We start from the raw sequence: 25,790 nt of genomic DNA, 5'->3' as shown, positions 1-25,790 counted from the left end.
TCGGGTTCCAAAATCCCTATGACAACACTTCTTGTCTTGTGTTGTGATGGGGTCACCAGTGGAACTGTTTAACTTAATGCCTTGTACATTCTGCCTGCCTGATAACGGTCTACAAATGAATTACATTTTATAGATATGATTATTTTTTTAGTTTGTTAGTAAACCATGAATATCTGAGCAATGAAACCTGCAGGGAGCTCTTTTTTCTGGTTATTCCCACTGAAATTGCTGTGATTTATAAGACAATTGCAGATACTCTAAACACACAACTTAGGCTGCTTTCACACATCCGGTTTTTGCTGAGCGGCACAATACGGCGCTTTGCAGAAAAAACGCAACCTTTTTTTTGCCGCCGGTTGCGTTTTTCCCACATAGACTTACATTAGCACCGTATTGTGCCGCATGGCCTTGCGTTGCGTCTGTTTTTTGCCGGATGCGGCATATTTAGCCCATGCGGTGGCCGGATGGAACGTTGCCTGGCACGTTTTTGCTATGCGGCCCGATTTACAATGCAAACCTATGGACGCCGGATACGGCATCCTACGGCAAAAACTGCATACGGCTGCCGGATGCGTTTTTTTTGCACTGCACATGCTCAGTATTAAACCGCATCTGTCAAAAACCGGACGGGCCGCATGGAAAAACTTATGCAACGGATCCGTTTTTTCCGCCGCCTCCGTTGCATAGGTTTTTGAGCTGGATTTAGCTGCTCTGCAAAAACCGGATGTGTGAAAGCAGCCTTAGCAAACAGCGATACTTGGCCGCACTGTAGTACTACAGCATAGCAAAATGCAAGCGTTTTTTTTTTGCTTTCTTACGTCATGGTTTGTTTTGTTTTTTTTTACACAGTTTTGGTCCATTAGAATAGCTTCAACACCTGTTGGCCACGCTCACACACTGAGTATTTGCAGAGTTATTTTTTTACCTCAGTATCTGTAAGGCCACATGCACACGCTGAGTACTTGGGGAGTTGTTTACCTCAGTATCTGTTAGGCCATGTGCACTCATTGAGTATTTGGGAGGTTTTTTTACCTCAGTATCTGTAACCCAAAACCAGGAGTGGGTAAGGCTGCTTTCACACATCCGGTTTTTCCTGTGCGGCACAATGCGGCGCTTTGCAGAAAAATCGCAACCGTTTTTTTTTGCCGCCGGTTGCGTTTTTTTTCTGCATAGACTTACATTAGTGCCATATTGTGCCGCATGGGCTTGCGTTCCGCCCGTTTTTTGCCGCATGCGGCAGATTTAGCCAATGCGGCGGCCGGATGGAACGTTGCCTGGCATGTTTTTTTTGTCCGTCAAAAAAAACGCATTGCGCCGCATCCGGCCGATACGGCGCAATTTGCAATGCATGCCTATGGACGCCGCATGCAGCGTCCTGCGGCAAAAACCGCATCTGTTTTTTTCCACTGCGCATGCTCAGGAGTCTGCCGCAAGCGGCAAAAACCGGAAGGGGTGCATGTAAAAAACTTATGCAAAGGAAGCAGTATTGTCGCCGCATCCGTTGCATAGGTTTTATAGCCGGATTGGCTGGCTCTGCTAAAACCGGAGGTGTGAAAGCAGCCTTATAAATACAGAAGTGGTGCCCGTGTTCCTATTATACTTTTCCTCTGATTGTTCCACTCCTGGTTTTGGCTACAAATACTGAGGTAAAAAACTCAAAACTCACCAACGTTTGCATGTGACCTTACTGCATTTGACATGTAAGGCCACATAAACACATTGAGCATTTGGTGAGTTTTTTACCTCAGAATTTGTAAGACAAAACCAGGAGTGGAACAATCAGAGGAAAAGTGTAATAGGATCACGAGCACCACTTCTGTATTATTACCTACCCCTGGTTTTTGCTTACAAATACTGAGGTAAAAACTCACTTACAGAACATGTGTACGTGGCAATTCAAGTGAATAGGAATGCATTGCAGCCCCAAGGATAAAGCTGGTGTCACACATAACGACGACGACAACGACGTCGCTGCTACGTCACCATTTTCTGTGACGTTGCAGCGACGTCCCGTCGCTGACGCTGTGTGTGACATCCAGCAACGACCTGGCCCCTGCTGTGAGGTCGCCGGTCGTTGCTGAATGTCCAGCTTCATTTTTTGGTCGTCACTCTCCCGCTGTGACACACACATCGCTGTGTGTGACAGCGAGAGAGCGACGAAATGAAGCGATCATGAGCCGGCACTGGCAGCTGCGGTAAGCTGTAACCAGCGTAAACATCGGGTAACCAAGGGAAGACCTTTCCCTAGTTACCCGATGTTTACGCTGGTTACCGGCCTCCGCTCTTGCTGCCAGTGCCGGCTCCTGCACTGTGACATGTGGCTGCAGTATGCATCGGGTAATTAACCCGATGTATACTGTAGCAAGGAGAGCAAGGAGCCAGCGCTAAGCAGTGCGCGCGGCTCCTTGCTCTCTGCACTGTGACATGTAGCTGCAGCACACATCGGGTTAATTAACCCGATGTGTACTGTACCTAGGAGAGCAAGGAGCCAGCGCTAAGCGCGGCTCCCTGCTCTCTGCACATGTAGCACAGCGACGTTATGATCGCTGCTTCTGCTGTGTTTGACAGCTAAGCAGCGATCATAACAGCGACTTACAAGGTCGCTGTTACGTCACCGAAAATGGTGACGTAACAGCGACGTCGTTGTCGCTGTCGCTTAGTGTGACACCAGATTAAGACGTTGTAAGAAGCCTAAATGTCAGATATTGTGCGATTTGCTTGTCGCTTTACCCTCAGAGTCGCAACGCAACCCAAGTTGCATTGCGAGGTGACAGAGACACCTGGCCAACGCTGGTCACGCGACAGGACTCGAGCTCAAAGTTACCATATAGCACTAGCCTAAATCTGACCAAACCGGTAGCCTACAAAAACCCTTACAAGTAAAACTGTGTGTGACTCCTATAAGGACAGTTTTGCATTCAGCTTATTTTCAGTTGCAGATGAGAATATTCTCCTAATCACCGATAATGGAGCGAATAGCACATGACATTGGTTTACACCTCTGGCAGCCGTTCGCCTTTGGAAGCGGCTCAATTAAACCACTCCCAAATTATGGCTGTAGCAGCATGGCAGGACCAGGTCTGATCCAGCTATTATGCAAGATGTGACCACAGTCTGTGCAATACGCAGTATAATTGCAGTCATTTACACAGGGGTCAAGCAGGAAGGTGAGATGTAGGCTGTTAATAGAATTACTAGATCAGCCCTGATTACTCCTCTAATGGCTTTTACTGTGTCCTCTGCAGTCCTATCTATGGGAGTTGGAGAAAACATTATCCCATTAATCTGGCAAACCAGACAAAGTCTGTTTGATCTCTGGCTCAGATCTAGCACCATTCATGTGACTATACTAAATGCCGGTGATTAAACGTAACCCTTTCCATACACAGACAAAAGTGAATGCACAGAAGTACATAACCATAGTTTTCACAATATGATATAGACATGTCGATTACTACATAACTTGTAAGACTCTTAGGCTATGTTCACATGTGTTTTTTCTGCGTTTTTCCAGCAGCCAATACTTGCTCTCTTGGAAGAAGAAAAAAAAAGCTGCTTCTAAAAAGCAAGTTTTGCTGCGTTTTTGAGGTATTGTGTGTCTACAATACATGTTTAAAAGGAAGCCTGTCACCAGGTTTGTCCCCTATAAGCTGCAGCCTCCACCAATGAACCCTTATATACAGCATTCCAGAATGCTGGCAGGAGATGAGAGAAATCCTAACCAAATTTTGGCCGATCCTTCAATCGGATCCCACCTTGAAGTCACGTCTACCCCCTGTACCTTTGATGACCGCTAGACGATGTAAAAATCTTAAGGACTACCTGGTCAAAAGCCACTACATACCACCAGTGACCAGTAGTTCCAGGGAAACAAGCTTATCAGAGAGCAAGATCGGTGTCTAGGGACGATCTACTTCACGGGAGGAGAGGTGAAATTCGGCCTGTGGAAAATATAAGGTTCATCTCAACATTTAATGCCAAATGGCAGGAGATGAGAGAAATCCTAACCAAATTTTGGCCGATCCTTCAATCGGATCCCACCTTGAAGTCACGTCTACCCCCTGTACCTTTGATGACCGCTAGACGATGTAAAAATCTTAAGGACTACCTGGTCAAAAGCCACTACATACCACCAGTGACCAGTAGTCCATTTGGCTCGTCTGGACCCATTAAAGGTTGCTTCCCTTGTGGTCGCTGTGTTTCCTGCCCGAATGTCTCCCGCTGCTCCTCTTTCCATACTAGTGATGGGAGGAAAAATTTCCCTATAAGAGAACATATCTCTTGTACTACCATCAACGTCATCTATTATGCAACATGTGATTGTAATAAGATCTATATAGGTATGACGTCAAGGGAACTAAGAGTAAGAGTAAGAGAGCATGTGAGGGACATTCGGGTGGCAACCACAGCAACCAATGTGGCAGAATTAAAAACTATACCGCGCCACTTTAAATTGGTTCATGGATGCAACCCTAGATCTTTTATGGTCAGGGGTATAGACGTGATTCACTGTGGGATTAGGGGGGGAAATGTCAAAAAGCTTTTGGCCCAACGTGAACTGAAATGGATCACCATTTTGGACACAGTAACACCAAAGGGCCTTAATGAGGCTCTAAACTTCGCCCCGTTTCTATGAGTAGCTCTTGTCATGTACTGCACCATTCCTTTCCTTTTTAATTTAGGGTATTTTTTAATCAACATTTTTTATCTGGTTTCTTTTTGGCCCCATTATTAATTTTCAGTGTTCCTAATTTAATTCTCTTGCCTTCATAGGACCTTTTCACAGTTATAATCCATTGTGGTTTACATGTCGGACTTGGACCTGACATCGATTTTGGAAAATTGTTCGCACATGATTGCCTTATGACATGGACGTACTGTCACTTTAAGAAGATCTCTTCATAATAATTCCCCTGTTCCTTGTTTTTATGTAATATGATTGATGCCATTGTTATCTCATTACTGTAGTCTTATTTATGGGATGGCATGGATACTTATTTATTGTTCACATTTTCCATTTCCAGCTATTAGCCTGTCCCGCCCTCTGGTTGCTGTATGCGCTCCCATCGCGCGGTGATTTGTCCCCACTGCCTGCCCGGCGTCCCCTTGGGTGGGGGTGGATGCTGCGGACCCCTGGGCCCAGGGGCCCGCCGCGTCCCCCCTCGCTGGACTGCCGGGGACTTGGTGTGGACTCTCGCCGCGCTTTGGCGTGCGCGCCGCCATGGCAACCCGATGGCTGATTGACGGGCTCTAGCTGGGAGCTGTGTCCCGCCCTCTGATCTCCGTGCCCCGTGCGCGCCGCTCGCCTTCCTTGCCCGCCCCTTGGCCGTCCTTGCTGGGTGGGGGTGGCCTTGGAGCACGCAGTTGTTGTGCTCCGGGCTCCCTCTCCCATTGGACGGCTGTGGGGCGTGTGATGTTGGGCGCGCGGTGCGCGTGTGCGTTAGCGGGGATCCGATTGGCTGGGACACATCTTCTAGGTCCTGGTCTGCCCAATGAAGTCATGTGACTTCCTATTTAAGGTCCTTGAACGGCAATTGCCGTATACCTTCCCTGGTGAAGCCAGCAGACGTAATCCGTGCGAAACGCGCGTAGGAAGGCTCCTTGCACTGTCGTGGGACGCTCTGGTGATCACCCCCCTTTTTAACTATGTGTAAGTTACGGGTTCTTAGGGTCTTTTTCATGTGACTGGTTTGCTATTGGGTGACCTCTGCCCTGTCTAAATGGACCTATGCCGATTTGGCTATACATTTTCATGTGTCCTGTCAAGGCAGAGGCGCCATACCTGTTAGTCATTTTTTGTGACCTTTTTCCATGATTAGTCTGATGTTTGGAACCTCTGTCCTGTCTTAAGGATTTATGCTGATTCGGCTATACATATTTACGTATCCTGCCAGGACAGAGATGCCATATTTATCAGCCAGCCACTTATGACTACTTATGACCCTTTGCCCCTGCTAGTAATTTTCGCCTACTTGGGGTGTTTATCACTTTTGCTCTCCCACTTATGTGTGGTAATTCACCTTGTTCTCTATTAGCACCGTATATGTACATTTTCTATAATGATTGAAACCATTTTTTATATAAAAAGAAATTTGTATAATAAAGTTTTTTGATATTTTATATGAACAGCCTTGTAAGCTCCATTTCTTTCTTCTATGCTCATGTGCCATATGGAGTGGCGTTGATTTTGATGCGGGATGTGCCCTGGTTCAATGTTTTTGTGTCTTAAGAGAACTTTTCAGGAATCTAAAAGGCCATGAACGACTGCCATGGAAAACAAAATATAATTTTACATTCGAGAAATTATGTTACTTAAAAGGTAAATGTGACGCCCTGGGCAAGCCAGGGGTCACAGGTCATCACACCACCACACCCTACATCCCAGATAGGAACACCAAAGCTAAACTAAAATCTTTGTTGCCTTCCTCCAGAGGCTGATGTTCACACCAGGGGGTGGGCCAGGCGATTGGCTCCGCCCACCGAGGAGTTCACAGCTCTGGAGGCGGGAAGAAACCAGGCAGTCAGCTCAGGGAAGAGCTTGAGTAAGGAGTCCAGTGAGGGACATGAAGGAGTAAACAAGTAGAAGTGAAGGAAGTAAAGTGGTAAAGGAGGAAAGCAAGAGTGGTGACAGAAAGAAAGCCTGAAGTAGTCCAGCTGTGTGCAGGACAGGGTCAGCAAGGTCAGCAACGACGGTGACTGTCCAGAGGGGTGACTGTTCGGGAGTTCCTGGAAGGACCGCGGACGGGTAGTGACCCGGCGGTCTGGAGCAGCGTGCAAAGGACAGTCAGCACCAGGGCAGGGGCCTCTCGGACCCTGGCAAGGCTAGGAGTCGCCATAATTTGCCGAATCCGTCAGTGAAGGGGACGTAGATCCCCCAACAACCGAGTCCCGATTGAAGGCAACAGTCCGACCATTAAGGAGGAACACCGCCACCGCCAAGGCACCAGTTCCTCAGGGCCAGCGTCTGCGGGCAAAGTAGAGCTCCTCCGGTCCAGCTTGAAGCTGGGGAGCGGGTTACCGGTGGGAACCCATCGCTACCAACTTAGAAACATCAGGTGCAGGTCAGAGGGACATCACCGTTACCTACTGGGAGAGCAAGTGCAGCCGTCCGTGGGAACCGTCTTTCCAGCCGTGTGGTTTACCGTAAAACTGTGTGAACGTCTCAGGCTGAGTGAGTACCACAGTGCCGCAAGGCACAGCGCTGCCCCCGCGTCCCTGCGCCCACCAGGCCCTGCACCTCCCACACCATCACCGGGCCCCGGGATCACCAACCCCTACCCACGGAGGGGCAACGCAACATCTCGCTGCTACACACCATCGTCCCCGGGCCTATAGAGCAGCGGTGGTGAAATCACCACAACCGTGGGTGGCGTCACGGACAATAAACTATCCCCACACCCAACAACCCCCCTTTCACTCACGGGTGAGGAGTGCCGCTCGAGAACCCCCGGGATCCGGCCCACAGCTCGAGCCACCACTGAGCAGCAGCCGCCGGACCCGAGCAGAAGGGGTGAGCGTAGTGTGCCAACACCCTCCTCCCCGCCCGCGACAACTTGGCGTCACGAACAGGATCTTACCGCTCTGCCGTCTGGTAGAGGTGCGCCTTGTTACCGCCGGAGGTATCCGGCTGAAAAATTTAAGAAGTCGCCATCTTTGGCGCGAAAAGTTCCCGCTCAAGCGTCTTCTCGAGTAGCAGAGGCGCGAAGGCCAAAACCCCGCCCCGAGAGAGGAGGGGCCGGAAAGAGCTAAAGGGGACGGAAACAAGATGTCTGTGCCCGACGGAGCCGCTGGAGGAGCGGTGGTCGCAGCCGCAGCGGCACCCGCGGATGGGAATGGGCCTGCCCAGGTCCCGGCCGTACCGGCGGGAGGTGCCGCGGCCCCCGCGCTCGCTCAGGTCATGCCGTTCTCCTTGCCCTATGCGCCCGGAGCTGCCTGGCTACCGCAGTATGACGGGAAACCGGATGCCTTACAGGCCTTCCGGAAAAAGCTTAACCCGTTGCTAGAGCTGTACCCCCTGACTGATAAGCAACGTGCAGCGATAGTGCTAGGCCAGTTAACCGGTGCGGCTGAGCAGGAAGCGGAGACCTGGGTCGAGGGGGACCGGCTCTCTGTAGCCACCATCTTTGAGAAGCTACAGACTGCCTTCGAGACCCGGACTGAAGCTGAGCTGAGGATGCAGTTTTACCAGTGCCGGCAACGGGCTGGGGATAGCATTCGGGACTATGCTTTACGTCTGCAAACCGCCCTCCGCACGCTGAAGCGGGTGAATCCTATTAATGAGGCGGATAGCAACAAGATGTTAGTAGAGCAGTTTGCACAGGGAATGAGGTCCCCCGAGGATCGTAAACAACTCCGGCTGTGGGCCCTGGAACACCCTGATGTGGACTTTGCTGTGTTGAAGGAACGGGCCATTAAAGCACTACAGCCCCCAGCTGCAGAAGTTCGGGAACCTGCCCCGTGGCCCGTCGAGACTGCCCCCGTTGTGGCGGCCCCTGCCTTATCAACCTCTCCAATACCTACAGCCCCAAGCAGCACAGTGGAGGAACTGGCAGCTCAGGTCCGTCGCATGGACGGAGACCTCGCCAAGATCCTTGCTGCACTACAACCTCTGACCAGATCTCAGCCTCCAGCACAGATACAGCTTGCTGACAGTCCCGAGGATGTTCCCTGGATGCAGCGGAGAAGTGCTAATAACCCGCGGAGCAGACCTCCAATCTGCTACAAGTGCCGTAAGCCTCGGCACTACTTCCGACAGTGCCCGTTAAACGAGCAATCCCTGGGGCCCCGGGCCAATCCTCAGGAGTAGAACATCGTGGCCCCCCGGACTGGCGAGATCGATATATCGGGGCCCGACCCATCATCCCCGTGGCTGTGGACGGTATACCGGTGATGGCTCTCTTGGACACTGGATCACAGGTAACCACCATACCATACACGTTGTATCAGCGGTATTGGGGAACGGACGAACTGGCACCCCCAGATACTAGTATAACACTGATTGCTGCCAATGGACTTCCATTGACCCAGGTGGGGTATAAACAAGTGGCTATGACTGTGGGGCAAGCTGAACTACAACATCAGGGTATGATTGTGATCATGAATGAACCCAGTGATCATAACCCGAAGATAGTGCTGGGAACAAATGTGATGGAGCACTGTATGACTGATGTGTTGACCCTATTACAACAGCTGGCCGCCACAGCAGCAGGAAGTCGGCAGAGAGCTGTGCAGCGTGAGATCCGGGCTCTGATGTACCGCCAGCATGTAAGCTCAACAGGAGGGGAGATTGGTGGAGTGAGAGTAATGGATGTAGCTCCGTTGACTGTGCCCCCTAGGAGTGAGATGATGATTTGGTGTAGGGCAGCAGTAGGGCCACAGGGGCGTGATTACCCGGCCATGATGGAACCCATACCCTCTGATCATTGGCCCACTGTAATGGCCGCCCGAGGGGTAGTGGATGTGAAGAAAGGGAGAGTGCCTGTGAGGGTGTTGAACTGTGGAGAGGAAGAAGTCAGGCTTCCCCGGTATGCCATCATTGCCAAGCTGCTCACCCTGGATCCTCACACTATCCATGAAGCCAGTCCATCCACACTCCCACCTACCGCTAGCACTTCCCCACCCCAGGAGGAGACAAAGGAGTGGCACCAACAGCTACATGTAGGCACTGATGATACCCCTACACATCACAGGGCAGGGGTATACAGGGTGGTGCAGGAGTACGAACAGGTTTTCAGTAAGCACCCCCTAGACTTTGGGCAGATCAGAGGGGTCCAACACCACATTCCCACCGGTGAACATCCCCCTATCAAAGAGAGGTATAGACCTATTCCCCCTGCACATTACCAATGTGCCAAAGATATGTTGAGGAATATGAAGGAGGCAGGGGTTATTCGGGACAGCTGTAGTCCCTGGGCCGCTCCGTTGGTACTGGTCAAGAAGAAGGATGGTACCATGCGGATGTGTGTGGACTACCGGAAGATCAATCAGATAACCCATAAAGATGCCTATCCATTACCTCGTATCGAAGAGTCTTTGGCTGCACTGAGAACTGCAAACTACTTCTCTACCCTTGATCTCACCAGCGGGTACTGGCAAGTGGCCGTGGCCCCAGAGGACCGGGAGAAGACCGCCTTCACCACCCCGATGGGGCTCTGCGAATTCAATAGCATGCCGTTCGGTCTGTGCAATGCCCCCGGAACCTTCCAACGGCTGATGGAGTGCTGTCTGGGACATCTAAACTTCGAGACCGTCCTGTTGTACTTGGATGATGTGATTGTTTATTCCCAGACGTATGAAGCCCATCTGGAGCACCTGGCCGAGGTGTTCGCGTCCCTTGCCAAGTACGGGATGAAATTGAAGCCCTCTAAATGCCACCTGCTGAAACCCAGGGTGCAGTACCTAGGGCACGTGGTGAGTGCAGACGGTGTCGGCCCCGACCCTGAGAAGATTACTGCCATCCAGAGCTGGCCGAGACCAACTACAGTGAGAGAAGTAAGGCAGTTTCTGGGTCTGGTGGGGTACTACCGGCGCTTTATAAAGGGATACACGAAGATGGCTGCCCCCATGCAGGACCTCCTCGTGGGACAGACCAAAGGTGGTAGACCCATTGGAGCCCCACTGTTGTGGGAGGACAAGCATGAGGAGTCCTTTTGCCAGTTGAAGGCGGCCTTGACCGGAGAAGAGGTCCTGGCGTACCCTGATTATGGGCGCCCGTTCATCCTCCACACAGACGCCAGTAACGTGGGACTAGGAGCGGTCCTATCCCAGGTCCAGGATGGAAAGGAGAAGGTGATTGCCTATGCTAGCCGAAAACTCCGGCCAACTGAAAGGAACCCTGAGAACTACAGCTCCTTCAAGCTCGAGCTCTTGGCGTTGGTATGGGCTATCACGGAGCGGTTCCGCCACTACTTGGTGGCAGCAAAATTCACCGCGTTTACGGACAACAATCTGCTGACTCACCTGAACACGGCCAAGTTGGGCGCGCTGGATCAACGGTGGGTAGCCCGGCTAGCCAACTATGATTTCACCATAAAGTACCGAGCCGGTCGTGTCAACATAAATGCTGATGCACTCTCCCGAATGCCCCATTTGTCAGAAGAGGGGTGCGAGGATGACGACCTCGAGGAGATCGAGTTGCCTGCGTTTCACCAGCCGCCTACTGAGAGGGTACAAGTACATCAGCAACGGGTGGATCTGGACCCACGGCCCAGCCAAGAGTGGCAGGAAGGTCAGAACCAAGCGCCGGCTGTTCGCCTTGTCAAGACTCTGGTGGAACAGGGTGCTATGGGAATAGACCCTGCCGCTCCAGCCGAAGCCCAACACTTGTGGAAGGAATGGAAACGGCTTTACCTACACCAAGGGAGGCTGTACCGCGAGCTGATCAACCCGAAGACCCATGAGAAAATATGCCAGTTGATCGTTCCTCAAGCTGACGTGGCTACTGTCCTGCGGGCATACCATGATGGTGCTGGGCACTTCGGGTGGAAGAAGCTGGAGATGCTGTTGAGGGAGCGGTTCTATTGGAGTGGGATGCGTGAATCGGTGGAAGCCTGGTGCCGAGAGTGTGGTCCTTGTACGCTGAGGAGAAAGGACGAGGCTAGCCAGAGGGCGCCCTTACATCCAATAGTCACCCATCAGCCGCTGGAGCTGGTCGCCTTAGACCATGTCAAGCTCACCCCCAGCCGAAGTGGGTACACCTACGCATTGACCATTGTAGATCACTACTCAAGATTTATGGTGGTAGTCCCCGTTAAGGACCTAACTGGTCGAACTGCTGCTCGGGTGTTCCAGGCTTATTTTTGCCGACCCCATGGGTACCCAGAAAAGGTGCTGACGGACCAAGGCCCGGCCTTCGAAGCAGAGGTGTTCCACGAATTCTGCCAGTTGTACGGTTGCAAGAAGATCCGGACCACTCCTTACCACGCCCAGACCAACGGCATGTGTGAGAAAATGAACCATTTGGTCCTGGGGCTCCTCAAGACGCTACCACTGGAAGAACGGAACCTGTGGCCGGAAAAGCTACCCGACTTGGTCGACATGTACAATAATATCCCGTCTAGCTCGACGAAGTGCACCCCAGCGTACCTGATGAGGGCTCGGCCTGGCCGCCTGCCGGTGGATCTAGAGATGGGGTTGGAGGCCCCAGAAGCACTTCCTTCGACAGCGGAGTGGGAAAGTCGGAGGAGAGCACAATACCGGCAAATCCAGGAGTATGTGGAGAAAAACCTCAGTCGAAGTCGAGAACAGCAGGAGCACCGGTTCAACCAGAAGGCGTCCGCGGGTCCTTTCCAGCCAGGAGATGTAGTGTTGAAGCGGAAGAGGAAGACCCACAAGCTGGATGATCAGTGGGAACAAGTTCCTTACGTCATACAACCCACAGAATGGGGAGATGGGAAAGCCTACCAGATCAGTCGTGACCAAGGAGGCACTCTGGCCACAGTTTCCCGCGACCATCTAAAAAGGTGCCCACCAGCATTGAGGGCAGAAGCTGAAGTACCGGTTCCTCCACCAGCGGAGAAGGCAGCAGAGGTAATCCACACTGTAATGGGTGACTTCCCAGCAAACTGGCCTACACAGAACGGCGCGGTGATTCTTCCAGTGATACTGTTCCCACAACCCGTGGATGAAGAAGTAGTGGAAGCGGTCAACCGTGAGCCAGAACCAGTGCCAGTGCCCAGGGATGAACCTGTACCCAGCTCCCCTATACCTCCGCCTGCTCCACACTATAGCAGGGAGGAGGAACCGACTGTTCCCTCTACCCCACTGCCTAGCATCACTGACGCCGGGCCCCGAAGGTCCACCCGTCCCAACCTAGGTAGACCCCCACTTAGGTACAGGGAGACCATTCTGTGAGTAAAAGGGGTCAGGGAATGTAAAGAGTTGTTTGTTTGTTTGAAAGTTTTGAAAATGATAAGTGAAATGATACCGAGTACTTCACCAGATTGTCTGTTTGATTTGCAACCGGCTGGAGCCGGCACCGTTGTCCTATTGGGGACCGTTTAAAAGTTTGCATGGGAACTATCTATGGACAAGCCCGTGAACTTGCAGGGCAACCACAAACGTTAAGTGGCTTGTAAATAAGTTGTTTGCCGTTACCGTTTTCCGCAATGCCGCCTCCGGAGAGGCAGGTTGGAGGGAGGGCCCTCAGCAGAGCAGGCTGGGGCCCAGCCACCAAAGGAACCGGTGGCTACCCTCTGGAGGGGAAGGACAGATCCCGCTTGGGTAACTGGTGCTGGACTGTGGGTCAAGGGGTGCTGCCTGGGGTTTAGGGGCAGCATCAGGGCCAGGTTGCTTGGGTGGGAGAGAGCGGAAACCGCAACCGTAAACCGTTATGCAACGTTTAAGAAATGTGCCTCCCGTTATGGGAAGATTCATTAAAAATGTAAATATGTTATTGTTTTACCATGTTATCTTTTGCAGAAAAATAAAACCGGGGTTGGACGGGCAGCATTTTGCTAAGGGGGAATGTGACGCCCTGGGCAAGCCAGGGGTCACAGGTCATCACACCACCACACCCTACATCCCAGTTAGGAACACCAAAGCTAAACTAAAATCCTTGTTGCCTTCCTCCAGAGGCTGATGTTCACACCAGGGGGTGGGCCAGGCGGTTGGCTCCGCCCACCGAGGAGTTCACAGCTCTGGAGGCGGGAAGAAACCAGGCAGTCAGCTCAGGGAAGAGCTTGAGTAAGGAGTCCAGTGAGGGACATGAAGGAGTAAACAAGTAGAAGTGAAGGAAGTAAAGTGGTAAAGGAGGAAAGCAAGAGTGGTGACAGAAAGAAAGCCTGAAGTAGTCCAGCTGTGTGCAGGACAGGGTCAGCAAGGTCAGCAACGACGGTGACTGTCCAGAGGGGTGACTGTTCGGGAGTTCCTGGAAGGACCGCGGACGGGTAGTGACCCGGCGGTCTGGAGCAGCGTGCAAAGGACAGTCAGCACCAGGGCAGGGGCCTCTCGGACCCTGGCAAGGCTAGGAGTCGCCATAATTTGCCGAATCAGTCAGTGAAGGGGACGTAGATCCCCCAACAACCAAGTCCCGATTGAAGGCAACAGTCCGACCATTAAGGAGGAACACTGCCACCGCCAAGGCACCAGTTCCTCAGGGCCAGCGTCTGCGGGCAAAGTAGAGCTCCTCCTGTCCAGCTTGAAGCCGGGGAGCGGGTGACCGGTGGAAACCCATCGCTACTAACTTAGAAACATCAGGTGCAGGTCAGAGGGACATCACCGTTACCTACTGGGAGAGCAAGTGCAGCCGTCCGTGGGAACCGTCTTTCCAGCCGTGTGGTTTACCGTAAAACTGTGTCAACGTCTCAGGCTGAGTGAGTACCACAGTGCCGCAAGGCACAGCACTGCCCCCGCGTCCCTGCGCCCACCAGGCCCTGCACCTCCCACACCATCACCGGACCCCGGGATCACCAACCCCTACCCACGGAGGGGCAACGCAACATCTCGCTGCTACACACCATCGTCCCCGGGCCTATAGAGCAGCGGTGGTGAAATCACCACAACCGTGGGTGGCGTCACGGACAATAAACTATCCCCACACCCAACAACCCCCCTTTCACTCACGGGCGAGGAGTGCCGCTCGAGAACCCCCGGGATCCGGCCCACAGCTCGAGCCACCACTGAGCAGCAGCCACCGGACACGAGCAGAAGGGGTGAGCGTAGTGTGCTGACACCCTCCTCCCCGCCCGCGACATAAATAGTAAGATTGAGTCTGCCTTTTTCATTCCTCATTTATGTACAGACCAGCTAATTTGAAGTCTGCAGTAAGTTTCAGATTTTTTCCTCTACCATTATTATAATATAAGCCTGGATATGAGGTTTGTGCATCTCTCCCAGTAATATAGGCTGGATGTGAGGTTTGTGTGTCTCCCAGTAATATAGGCTGGATGTGAGGTCTGTGGGTCTCTCCCAGTAATATAGGCTGGATGTGAAGTTTGTCTATATCTCTCAGTAATATAGGCTTGATTTGAGGTCTGTACATCATTCCCAGCAATAAAGGCTGAATGTGAGGTCTGTGCATCACTCCTAGTAATTATAGGCTGGATGTAAGGTCTGTGGGTCTCTCCTAGTAATATAGGCTGGAAGTGAGGTCTGTGGTTCTCTACCAGTAATTTAAGGATAGATTTAAGTTCTGTCTGTCTCTCCTATGTGTCTCTCCCAGTAATATAGGCTGGTTGTGAGGTCTGTGGGTCTCTCCCAGTAATAGGAGCTGGACGTTAGGTCTGTGAGTCTCTACTAGCAATATAGGCTGGATATGATGGTCTGTGTCTCCAGGGTGCCACTTTCCTTACTTGCTTCAAAGTTATCACAACTCCTCCTATTCTGCACTTAGGGTACCGTCACACTTAAGCGACGCTCCAGCGATCCCACCAGCGATCTGACCTGGTCAGGATCGGTGGTGCGTCACTACATGGTCACTGGTGAGCTGTCAATCAGGCAGATCTGACCAGCGACTCGTGGAAACGATGCTGCGCTTGGTAACCAAGGTAAATATCGGGTAACTAAGCAAAATGCTTTGCTTGGTTACCCGATATTTACCCTGGTTAGCAGCGCACACCGCTTAGCGCTGGCTCCCTGCACTCGTAGCCAGGGTACACATCGGGTTACTAAGCAAAGTGCTTCGCTTAGTTACCCGATGTGTACCCTGGCTACGTGTGCAGAGAGCCGGCACTGGCAGCCTGAGAGCAGCGTACACTAGTAACCAAGGTAAATATCGGGTAACCAAGCAAAGCGCTTCGCTTGGTTACCCGATGTGTACCTTGGTTACCAGCGTCCGCAGTTGCCAGATACCGGCTCCCTGCACATTCAGATCGTTGCTCTCTCGGGAGAGCGGCGGGAGGGCAACGAGCAAAAAATGAACCAGCACTGTGTGTAACAAGCAGCGATTTCAAAGCAGGGGCCAGGTCGCTGCTTAGTGTCACACACAGCGAGATCGCTGATTAGGTCACTGGTACGTCACAAAACCTGTAACTCATCAGCGATCTCGCTAGCGATCTCGCTATGTGAGAAGTACCCCTTACTCATGTATTTTCCTTTTTATCTGTAACCTGTTCTGGCATCTCTGAAATACTCTCTTGGAATCCTTATTGTGAAGATTTCTACATAACTCTCCCCTCCCTATCATCCACCCAGCTGCTCGAAGGCCATGTTCACACAGCAGGATTTTGGTAAGGCAAAACCAGAAGTGGGTCAAAAATGCAAAGTGGTGCATGTGTTTTTATTATACTTTTGCTCTGGTTGTTCCACTTGACTTACAAATACTGACCATATACTGATGTGTGAACGTGGCTCAATAATGGGAGGATGGGTGAACAGTTTGCAGATCTCGGAGATGCTGCTTCTAACAATTACTGACAATGCACTGCTCCTGGCTACTGACATTCAGGACAGACTTCATTGGGTCTTTCTTATCTACCCCTTCAGACTATCACAGCATAGCGATACCAGTGGAGGAGGGTGGATTTACCCAGAAAATGAAGCTGTATGAGAGAACGCTCAGCTGAGCTTGTAGGGGTAGATACTGCCATGTATACCAATATAGAAAGAACAGCACACAAAGCAGACTCTTCATGGAGACCGTTTGGAGTATGACGCACAAATCTGGGCAGGGGATCTTGCACCGTGTCAGGCCACAGTAGAGGAGTGCGCTAATGGGAATACCATCCAGTACATGTGAGTGGAGTTCAGGACATCCCATTCAGAGACACATTTGTGAGAAAATGACCAAAATTAGTAACAGGCTGCAAATTGACTATCAGGGCTCTAATAACAAGACCCGAAGAAGTAATACAATCTGTAGGCTTTGTGCAGGCCCATATCCCCCCCCCTCCCCCCCTGGTGTGGACTTGACAACAGCCCAGCAGAGCAGTGCCACGTTGCTTTTGTAACTCATCTACATCTATAGGAGTAATGCAAACATCGTTACACAGCTCACTCATCAGCTTCCATAATTCTAGCCTCCTCTGCACAACACATCGGCAAAAGTATTTGGATTTCAGCCATTCGAAATACCATCTTAAAGAGAGATTGTCCCCCTCAAAATGACAAACTGCATAAACATTTACATAAGGGCACCTACCGCCTATTCATACTAAGAAAGTTTAGCTCAACTTAACATTTAATTAAAAATCATCTGCATGTAAATTAGGGCGCTTCGGTGTCGCCTTGGCGTTACCTATTCCTTGGTGCACTGTCATGCTCTACTACCTGCATAATAAACACTGCACCTCACAGTGATGGACTTGTCTCTAATGACCAGAGCGAATGCAGAGTCTTCGGTCTACACGAGCATAGTGTCAATGCAGGGGTAGCACACATATTGGCTGTGGGTGTACTCCTATATCTGGGCTTCTTGAATGAGACACCACAGTGTACTCACAAGCATTGAATGTCCAGCACAGACACTATAAGCTTGTCAACATGATCATCCAGTGTCAGTGCACAGGCAGGAGACACCGCATTCTAGATAAGTCAATGCAAGATGCAGGTTTAATTATACAAATAGGAAGGCTTGACTGTGCACCAAAGCATAAGGCATGGGCCTCAGCAAAAGTGCACCGAAGTGTCCTCATTTACATATCAAATAAAAGTTAATTTTTAACAAAATATTAAATTCAGCTATACTTGACTAATGTGGATTAAAAAGGGGGTAGGGTGCCTTATGTAAGTGATGGGCAGCTTAATTGCCATGTTGGGGGTGACAGACTCCCTTTAAGGTACCCACATACACTTGTACTCACTTTTCTTGTTAAGTGTGTCTATAGCATTCAACCTCAAACCATTGACCAGCAATGGCCGCCTGTCCTTGAGCTTGCACAAAGGGTGTGTGATCCTCTGTTTGGTAAATAGCCCAGGCCTTTAGCTATTCTTAGGCAGGTTTACAGTAACGGGCAGTGCTGATGAAACGACATGGCGATAACACTAGACTTCTACGCTATATTTAGGCTACATTACAGACAATGATTCCTCTATTCCCCCTGTCCCTGCAGCATTATAATAGGGACAGAAAGTAAACTTCAGAAAGTGCCGCACACTTCAAACGCACACATCCAGCAGCAGCGCTCACAGACCAGGACTGCTTTGCATAAAACAAGAAAACAAGGTGGCACTTTGAGCATTAATCAAATGCTATTTAGCATAAGAGAGATGAAAGGAGGCAAGTGCTGTATAATTACACTTGCAGAAATGAAAATACTAATAATTGAGAGGCAAAGCAAGGCAATGACAATTTAACCCCATGAATGGAGAGCTCTGCCGAAACCTAAAGGAGACAGATATGTAATGTGTTTGGAAAGATTCAAAAGTTTATGCTGCGTTTATTAAACGGCGGAGACATTATTGCACAGGCTCGTTACACCTCGGGGTCAATTTGCAATTCTTCCTCAATAGTAGGTGTTCCACATACGTTTCCTTAGAAAAGACAGCGATGCATCCTACTGAATTAACAAATTATTTTATGTTTAGTGTATCAGGAGATTGCAAAGTATCAATTTGTTGTCAATGTCTAAAAGAGAGGTTCCCATAGTACATTGGGAATAAGAATAGTCAGTCTCCCCTTTAAGGGCATGTTTTTACAGGATGCATGCGGATATACATTGAAACATTTCCTTATTACAGTACAAGCAATATGGGCGAGAGGTTAAGAAATCTCATTTGCATGCTATGTAAAGAGTCTGCAGTAGAAACATACATGTGATGTAGAGTTTATGTGCAAAACATGATATCTGCAGCATGGCTGGTATGAATGCATTTGGTGCTGAAAATCTGCAATATTTTATATATCTGTGGGAGCATAAAGAACCTTTAGGGGCGTCTGGCAGCATATAATGACTGGTAAAACCCATATACAGGTGCTCGGTGCACCATGCCGTGACCAAACATTTAAGTGCATTTTCCCATCTACTTGTTTTCCCCTCTATCTCTACCCTTCTCTGGGTCTCTGAAGCCAGAGCTGTCAATCAAAGAAGTTGGATGGATGGAGATTGAAAACAAGCAGGTGTATGAAACACTGAGCACTTGTACTTGGTGTGAACAGATTTTTTTTTACATCAGTCACAATCCGTTGGCTCGACGGATCCGTCGCAGATTGTGGAAAAGCTGATTCGACGGATCTGTTGCATGTTTTTTTCAGCCCAATAGCGTTTTTACACCCCATCTAAGCATGCTCAGTTAAAAAAAATCAGAATCCGTCACCGGATCCATTATTTGATGGATTACGACAGATCCTGCGCCCTTACGCTTCTATTATACCAAACGACGGATGGCAACGGATCCATCGCTGTCTGTTTTATCAACATAGAAAAAAAACGTTACTTTGTCCGTTGTCTCCGTCCGACGGACAAATAATTTTCAACGGATCCATCGAACGACGGATGAAATGTGAGGCCATCCATCGCAATCAGTCGCTAATACAAGTCTATGAGAAAAAAACTGATCCAGTGGCATCAACAGCCGGATCCTTTTTTTTCAAAATTCGATGAATTGCGACTGGCGGCAAAAACCTGATGTCTGATAGGGGCCATAGCCTAATATATGTGTGGCACAATAACTTTTAAGGTTGAGTTTTTAGGAATTCTAAAGGCAACCAAATACATTGGATAGCGGTCGGCTGAACACCCATTTAGCCAATAGCCCCCGTATACAGCAAGACATGGCCATTCGCTCCTCTATTCTCTTGGATGTGCAGAAGAAAAGGATCAGCTATCAGAAACCTAATAGGCCAGGTCCTTCTCTCTCCTGACATTATCTGTCGAGGTAAAGTCAGAAGACCCCATACACATCAGATGGCCCGCAGAAACCAGTGGGCTCGGCCAATTTAAATAAGTATAGGAGGTCCTATAGTTCTTGTCATTGTGTTTAGCCATAAAGGTAATAAAGATGATTATTCACATCTTTTTCTGCTTCCACAAAGAAACGTATTGATGTGATGGTCTATTTTTCACATTAATCCTGTTTTAATTGCTAGAGTTGAATTCTCTCTGCAAAACAGACTAGAGTACGATATGTCTATCTTTTTATCTGGACTATTGGACTGCAAAAGAAAAGGCAACATGAGCTCAGCGTCACAGATTGTAATGTATAGTGTAACAAGAACGTTGTCTGTCAAATATAGTCATTAGGATTTATTTGTAAAAAGAATAATTCATCCAAACAAACAATTATATTCTCCATAACAGGTCTGCTTTGCAAAATGTAATATCCTACATACACTACAGTTCAAAAGTTTGGGGTCACCCAGACAATTTTGTCTTTTCCATGAAAAATCATACTTTTACTTCTCAAATGAGTTGCATAATGAATAGAGTATAGTCCAGACATTGACGAGGTTAGAAGTAATGATTTTTACTTGAAATAATAATTTTCTCCTTCAGACTTTGCTTGTCACAGAATGCTCCTTTGCAGCAATTACAGCTTTGCAGACCTTTGGCATTCTAGCTGTTAATTTGCGGAGGTAATCTGGAGATATTTCACCCCATGCTTCCAGAAGCCCCTCCCACAAGTTGGATTGTCTTGATGGGCACTTTTTGCGTACCATACGGTCAAGCTGCTCCCACAACAGCTCAATAGGGTTAAGATCTGGTGACTAGGCTGGCCACTCCATTACAGATAGAATACCAGCCGCCTGCTTCTTCCCTAAATAGTTCATGTATAATTTGGAGGTGTGCTTTGGGTCATTGTCCTGTTATAGGATGAAATTGGCTCCAATTAAGCGCTGTCCACAGGGTATGGCATGGTGTTGCAAAATGGAGTGATAGCCCTCCTTATTCAAAATCCCTTTTACCTTGTACAAATCTCCCACTTCACCACACCAAAGCAACCCCAAACCATCACATTACCTCCACCATGCTTGGCAGATGGCGTCAGGCACTTTTCTAGCATCTTTTAAGTAATTCTGCATCTCACAAATGTTCTTCTGTGTGATCCAAACACATCAAACTTCGATTTGTCTGTCCATAACACTTTTTTCCAATATTCCTCTGTCCAATGTCTGTGTTCTTTTGCCCATATTAATCTTTTCCTTTTATTAGCCAGCCTCAGATATGGCTTTTTCTTTGCCATTCTGCCCTGAATGCCAGCATCCTGGAGTCGCCTCTTCACTGTAGATGTTGACATTGGCGTTTTGCGGGTACTATTTAATGAAGCGGCCAGTTGAGGACCTTTTTGAGTTGTCGATTTCTCAAACTAAAGACTCTAATGTACTTGTCTTGTTGCTCAGTTGTGCAGCGGGGCCTCCCACTTCTCTTTCTACTCTAGTGGTTAGAGCCTGTTTATGCTCTCCTCTGAAGGGAGTAGTACACACCGTTGAAGGAAATCTTCAGTTTCTTGGCAATTTCTCGCTTGAAATATCCTTCATTTCTAAGAACAAGAATAGACTGTCGAGTTTCACATGAAAGTTCTATTTTTCTGGCCATTTTGAGAGTTTAATGGAACAAATGTAATGCTCCAGATTCTCAACTAGCTCAAAGGAAGGTCAGTTATATAGCTTCTCTAATCAGCAAAACTGTTTTCAACTGTGCTAACATTCTTGCATAAGGGTTTGCAAGGGATTTCTAAACATCCATTAGCCTTCTAACACAGTTAGCAAACACAATGTATCATTAGAACACTGGAGTGGTGGTTGTTGGAAACGGGTCTCTATACACCTATGTAGATATTGCATTAAAAAACAGACATTTGCAGCTAGAATAGTCATTTACCACATTAACAATGTATAGAGTGGATTTCTGTTTAATTTAATGTTACCTTCATTGAAAAAAATTCTTTAAAAAATAAGGAAATATCTAAGTGACCCTAACATTTTTAACTGTAGTGTATACTTCAATGACAAAATAAAAGATTGTCCAGCAGCCAATTACAACTACTACTGTAGTGGTACGTTGGCTCAATGGTTAGCATTGCAGCTCTGAGGTTCTGGGTTCTAACCACACTAAGGACAACATCTGCAAGGAGTTTGTATGTTCTCCCTGTTTTTGTGGGTGTCCTCCTGGTTCTCTGGTTTCCTCCCACACGCCAAAGACATACTGATAAGAAATTTAGATTGTGAGCCCCAATGGGGACAGTGATGATCACATCTGTAAAACGCTGTGGAATTAATAGTGCTATATAATTGAGTAAAATAAATAGTAGCAAACAGAATAATCTGAGCTAATAACCATTGATAATTATGTGCCTGCTGGAATCACACATCAATAACTACAGGTCCACCCAACATGTGGTAATAGACTACCATAAAAAGATCTTTTTGTGAGTAAGCAATGAACCAGGGCATCGTTCAAAGGGAATATACAAAGCAGGCAGAATCTCATTTTCAAAGTGTAAAAATGTTAGATACCAATGGAAGAAGAAAGCAGCCCAGGTAAAGTATAGCTATATATAAGTTCTGGGCAATGTGAACTGTTGACCCCCTAGCTTTTGTGAATGCCCAGCAGGTACCAGAACAGTATGGTACGACAGGTCAGTGTTTAACGTGCTACAGCATCCACAATGAAAAAGGCAACGAGTGCCAACTAGGCAGATCCAAGCAAGTAATGTTATTCTCAGGAGACGCTCAAAGAAGAAACTAAATTACTGGCAGGAAATAATTGTGTAGTGATATATCCTGACAAGGGCAATGTCCTAAGCACAGACTCAATGTCTTATATTTACACTTCCAGGAAAGATTTTCTTCTTTTTAAGTATAAAATGTCACAACAAAATGTCAGTATCAAGCACTTTATTAAAGAAGCTTTCAGGGACATAATGAGGTTGGTCGAGAGTCTGACACCTGGCACCAGGGCTGTGGAGTCGGAACTCATTTTGGTGGAGTCGGAGTTGGTATAAAATGCACCGACTCCGACTCCTAAAATATATAATAAATTGGGGACAGTAGTGCAATGCAGAAAGTGCTAAATATGTTACTAAATAATAACATTTAGTATAATGCTTATATTTAAGTGAAAAATGTATTGTAGTACAATGTGAACATTATATATTTAATTATTTTTATGATACAATAATCAAGATATTTGGATAGAACATAAAATATATTTATTGGAATACAACTTTAGAACACAAAAAACGAATAAATTGTAAATATGTAATACAATATGTAATATATTATATTTATATATATATATATATTTTTATATATATATATATATATATATATATATATATATATTATATACATATATACACACACACACAAGATATATATATAATCTACTGTATATTACATAGTGTATTACATATTCACAATTTATTACAGTTTGTGTTCTAAAGTTGTATCCAATAAATATATTTTATGTTCTATCCAAATATCTTGATTATTGTATCATAAAAATTAAATGTCACATGTTCATGTATTACAATAAATGTTTCACCTAACTATAAGCAATATATGTAGGAGTCGGAGCAATAGAAATTGAGGAGTCTGAGTCGAAGGTTTTGTTTACCGACTCCACAGCCCTGCCTGGCACCCCACCGATCAGTGACATACATTATTTAGCTGATCAGTGGAGATACTGACAACCACCAACCTCCTATTCATGCCTTATCCTAAGGGTGGGTGATCAATACGTATGCACTAGACAACACTTTAAATGGTAGAAAATTAAAACATCAGAAAGACCACTGAAATCAAGATAACCACAAAAACTAAAATGTAAGAAACATTATTTTCTGATACCCTGTTTTCCTGAAAATAAGACCTACCCTGAAAATAAGCCCTAGTTGTATTTGGACAAGCTTCCTTTTTCTCCTAGTCGTATTTTTGGGGCTTTTTGAGTATACAGTAGTAGCTTCCCGCTAGAGGATTTTTCACTGTATTTTTTAAATTTACCGTTAATACTTCCTCAAACTGACAACCTCAATGATTGTGGAGCCGTTCTATAAATTTTTCTCTGTGTGTGCGCAGATTCCAAAGTTATACCCCCAGTACTAATACATAAACTTTCCCTTCCTGGGTGTATGCCGCAAAATTTTTGTGGCCTGTGTTTTGATCACCCTGCGTCAGAGCAGAAAAGGCAAACACCCCCAGAGAAGCTCCGTATTACATGAAAAGTTCCTTAAAGGGAAAATGACAATTACGGAGAGGGGAGAATAACTGTGCAACAGATGGGCACAGAAGAAAACCTGTTCCAGACTCAGCGGAGAAGCACCAAGTGGAGGAGGGGGTCAATTTAAATAAAAATAAAGAAAAAGGTACTAATCAAATGAGATTAAGTTGTCTGGAAGTAAAATGACCATTAACCTAGTAAAAGGACTATAAATATGTATGTGATTAACATCAGGGAGCACGAGTACACCTGTCACTACAATTCACCGGGCTCGTCTTTCTAGCAGTGCCCAACAACTCACTAACAACCCATGAAAGCAAATTAATAAACTAAGCGCCTACAGCATGTATTGTATCTGTAAGGTGGTTGGAAAAAATAAAGCAGTAGATTCATAACATAGATAGCTTGGCATTGTCATGCTGAGAAAGGGGGGGGCTGCGGATGGTTCATTATTTTGTTTAGCTCACCATCTGACTTGGCTGAGCTGTTTTAATCTCAGAATTTCCATACACTATGTGATTTAAATGCTGATAGCGCCACATTTAATTGTCAGTTCTGTGATGTGACCTGACAAAACAAGTATTTGAAGTACTGCTTAGCATAGCGGCTTCGCTAAAGACAGCCACGCTCCACTCAGAAATTCAAATGCCAATTCCACTTAAACCATCCTCCTGAGTAGGGAAACGCTTTAGTCTGGCTGACCCTCGGCAGTGGGGTTATCGTATAATAATTCAGCTGCTGCACTCTCATTACTCTAACAATGTGTGGCATACATAAGTGATTCGGAAGAAAATCACAGTACAGCTATGGAACGTTAACAGTACCACTCCTCGGTCAGGAGGTAAGCAGTGCCTACTGGATTTTAACAGCTTAACTACGCCCTCCATTCTTCAGGAGTGCTCGCCATCCTTTAATATATTGTATTTCATATTCCTTAAAGGTAATTTCAAGGACAGGCAGAGGTCTTATGCTAATTCTATCATTTAGCGTGAGGAAGATTTGCATATGATTATAATGAAAAAGGAAGCAGAACGACAACTTGATGGAATAACAAAATCTCCGCCAAAACCCAAACTGTACCGACGTAGGCTGCATTTAAGAGAAAGATGGAAGAATACTGATTAGAGTGATTCGAAATCAGTAACAAAATAATGCTCCAGGAACGTGTCAGAGCTGGTGGAAAATCATCATTTGTCCAACTCCGGCTCTGTTTGGGGAAAAAACAGAAGCATGAGGAAAAGAAAAGAATTTGTCAATTTTTTTTCCAGACATCCATCTGTGAGTGCCCCAAGTGCTTGGCGATGCCAGCTGTAGACGAATATTCTTTCATGCAAATTGAAAGGAAACTAAAATCCTTCATTAATGAGTACATACTTGTGAATAGTGTTCACATAAACATCTTCGGCATAGATAATAGGATCAGCGTTTTCTCATGACTGGAGGACACACCTTATACTACCGCACAATGGCTGAAAGAAGCGCCAAATTCTTTAAAGGCACGAGGTTTTTAATGAATTCATTGCAGCTTACCACTGAACCCTTTTTATCAGGACCAAAGTGCAAAGCAACCTATGTGTTTTTTATTAAATATTTATGCCAACAGCTTTTTGCAGATAAAAATTCAACTTAAAGGGAATCTGTCAGGAGGTTTTTCCTATGTAACCTGTATATACCATGCTGCAAGGGTTAAAACACAAAATTCAGGGATGCCCTTCTTGTCAAGATCCAATCTGTTGTTTTTCTGGAATGTTAGTT

At 47.3% G+C, this 25,790-nt stretch overlaps 1 protein-coding gene across 18 annotated transcripts in view; it reads right to left on the bottom strand.

The window, feature by feature from the left end:
• Positions 1–25,790, bottom strand: part of PTPRK (protein tyrosine phosphatase receptor type K) — a 450,255-nt gene that overhangs the window by 182,162 nt on the left and 242,303 nt on the right. The window lies entirely within an intron of this gene.

The sequence above is a fragment of the Anomaloglossus baeobatrachus genome, chromosome 3 (assembly GCF_048569485.1).
Source record: "Anomaloglossus baeobatrachus isolate aAnoBae1 chromosome 3, aAnoBae1.hap1, whole genome shotgun sequence".
Classification (NCBI taxonomy): domain Eukaryota; kingdom Metazoa; phylum Chordata; class Amphibia; order Anura; family Aromobatidae; genus Anomaloglossus; species Anomaloglossus baeobatrachus.
The sequence above is the reverse complement of the archived record's forward strand: the minus strand, read 5'-3'. Positions and strand labels throughout refer to the sequence as shown.